Below are 3,252 nucleotides of genomic sequence, written 5' to 3'. Positions count from 1 at the left end.
ACTACTCGAGATGCCAATAGATAGCCCAATGAATTATCACCAAAAGAAATCTGTGTAGCCACCACCCAAATCAAGACACAGACCATTGCCAGCCCACCAGAATCTCGTCCTGGGCCCACTCCGATCACTTCCCCTCTGTTCTCTCCAGAGTAACTACTCTTGACTTTAACACTATGATTTAGTGTTATGCCCTCTTTTAAACAGCTTTATGGAAACAAATTCTATGTATTCTTTGGTGTCTGGCTTCTTTCATTGAGGCACATTTTCATGTCTGTAAAGTGGGGGAAATGATGCTGTACTGTGGTTATGGTAATGATGTTGGAGCTGTGTAACATGTAAGGTGCATGGGTTCCAACCAATTGCCAGAAAAGGTGAGTGTTTTATTCCACCTAGTTCTGTGTTCATAAGCAGTGCGTACATATCTAGAAATGCTAGTAACAGGATGGGATGGATTTGGAAACATTTGAAAGACCTGACCTTGCCTTGAGGCCTAAGGTTAAAAAATGCACACCAATCCTGGCATTTAATTCTTCTCTGTGCTATTTTCTCCTACGGAGCAGCAAGCAGTTCCTCCTTTATTCATTTCCAAGCAGGCCCAATTGGTGCGTGTCTCAAAAGATTATAGAAGTGACCCAAGCAGGTTTTTAGAGATAACAATAATTACGTATGATCTTTCATGCAGATTCATTATGGCAGGCAATCTACTTATCACTTCACATACATTACCTCACTTAATCCTCACCACAGCTGAATGAGGACATCATATTATCCCCATTGTAGAGATGAGGGACTGAGGCCAGAAAGACTTAAAAGTTTACTCAACCTCTAAGAGATGGAGTTAGGATTTTAACCTAGGCCATTCATCTCCAGAATGTGGGTTCTTAACTGCTGGTGTGCAGGCCCCTGATACAAGCAGATTCTGTCATTTTTTACTATAATTCTTTAGTGAAGGTTATTACCTATAAATTTCAAGTTATCATTGGAGAGGTTCTTGGTTTAGACAATAATGGGAAAGTCTACAACATTCTTCCTTCTAACTCTATTGGGAAATGTCTTCGATCTGGCGTTCAGTCGATCTTGGAGGACACTGGCCACATAAATGTCTCATTCAAAACCCTGAAATTTAGGATGTGGTTCCATTGCGTAGCAGTTAGCACTTCTGCTTTACATGCAGAAGGTCCTAGGTTCGTGCACTAGTGGAGCCACTGTCCATGGTCTACAGCCATACCACCCTGATCAAGCCCAATGTCTGATCCCGGAAGCTAAGCAGGGTTGGGACTGGTTAGTACTTGGATGGGAGACCACTTAGGAAAACCAGGTGCTGTAGGCATAAATAATAATAATATAAAATAACTTTTAAAAAGCCCTGAAATTTAAAGCCTAAATCTATTTTTATTGTGTTACACCTGCATTAGAACACGTTATGTTATCTGGGAAAGTGCTTTGGGGGACTTTGGTGCCCTCTCTAGTTCTACTATCATCTCTTACTTTTTTATCTTTATATTATTTTGACCTATTTCTTTATCGTCTATTGCTGACTTATAATCACAGCCCTGTTGAGTCATTCTATGATGCTGCTTTGGAAATCTAGAGAGCCTCTGTGAAAACCCACTGCTAGGCTTAATCCTATGAAGTTTCTGGTAAGAAGGGCTATTTGGATTATTACAGATAAATCCTCTTACAGCATTATTTAATATGTTTCAGTTTACAAAAAAACAAACTACCAAATATCTATTTAGTGCTTTCTTTATGTATGATATCATGTTAAAGACTATGAGAAAAAACAGAAATATGACATAAGCCCCATCGTCAGAGTACTTAGAATTGGTTGGGGAGGAAGACAAAAATCTAACCATAGAAAGTTACATATTAGTTCAAAGTAGTAGTAGAAATGCCATAATATTGCCTTATGAGTCAGAGGACATTTAAAGTCGTCTCAGAATAATTACTAGAGAGGTTCAAAGAAAGTAGGAATCACTTGGTTGGAAAAAAGATGGGATTGAAGATACTCCTGGAGGGTGAATAGGGTTTGCAGACTCAAACTGTAAAACATCTTGGCTGAAAATCACAGCTTTAACCAAGAATTCAGGAAGATGAGGAGAGATAGGTTAGAGGTGAATGTTTTCTATTTATTACTGCTATAAAAACAACCACAAACTTAGTGGCTTAAGACAATACAAGTTTATTATCTAATAGTTCTGTAAGGCAGAAGTCCAGAATGGACTGCATTTCTTTCAGAGGCTCTAGGGGAGAATCTTTCCCAGGCGTTTCCAGCTTTTAGAGGCAACCTGCATTTCTTGGTCCATGGCCCTACCTTCATCTTCAGGGCACATTACTCCAATCTTTGCATATGTCATCGCGTCTCCTTCTCTGACTCTGAACCTCCTGTCTTCCTCTTATCAGGGTCCTGTGATTACATTAGACCCACTAGAATAATCCAAGGTTATCTTCTCATCTCTAACTCAATATCTGCAAGGTCTTTTTTGCCAGGTGAGGTAACATATTTACAGGTTCTGGGGAATAGGACCTAGACATCTGTAGGGTGGCCCTACTACAGTCAGCACCATATTGAGAACTTTTTTATGTATAGTCTTTGAAGTTTATCCTGCACAACATGAACCATTGAACACTGCAGTCTGAGGAGTGATATAAGCAAAGCACAAAGTAAAAGGCAGAGCAGTGGTCAGAAAAACATAGAGACAAGGAGACTCATGCAGAGAGTGTTGAATCTATCACTGGGCAGGATGTGGGGCGTGTGTTTTGTTTCCTTGTCTCTGTGTGTGCTATGTGTACATGTGAGAGACCAACCACATGACCACATACATTTGTACTTGTGAGCACAGCCTCAGCTTGTTGCAAGTGGTTGTTTGCCTAGCTATGGGAAAGCAGCCACCTGAAAAGACCTGCAACTCTTCTCCCCTCAATATTCTTGCTGGAGCAGAGGTTACGTGCAGGTGTTGGTTTCCTAGGAATCAACATCATACTTTAAAATATGGGATATTCAGAGATCTGGGAACTATGTATCCAGACAATCTTCCAGGTGTCCCAAAGGGATTTCCAATCTTAACGAAATATAAAGAAAGTTGTTTGTGATGGGCTATTAATTATATAAGCTGCCGTGACTCCTGGATAGATTGTTTCTGTGGATTGTAGGGACTATCACGTGGTGGCAGCCGAGAGAAGTTATTTGGTTAACAAGAAGCCTGAATGTTGTTCAGAGCAGAGCTGGGATGCTAATCATTAACTCTCCTC

The 3,252-nt window shown here is 40.4% G+C and overlaps 1 pseudogene; it reads left to right on the top strand.

Annotated features, from left to right (window-relative positions):
- The first annotated feature begins 1,214 nt into the window (after window positions 1-1,214).
- Window positions 1,215-1,330, top strand: LOC120596954 (uncharacterized; annotated as a pseudogene).
- Window positions 1,331-3,252: the final 1,922 nt, after the last annotated feature.

Source organism: Pteropus medius, unplaced genomic scaffold, assembly GCF_902729225.1.
Source record: "Pteropus medius unplaced genomic scaffold, Ma_sr-lr_union100, whole genome shotgun sequence".
Lineage (NCBI taxonomy): Eukaryota > Metazoa > Chordata > Mammalia > Chiroptera > Pteropodidae > Pteropus > Pteropus medius.
This window is presented reverse-complemented; position numbering and strand designations above follow the sequence as displayed.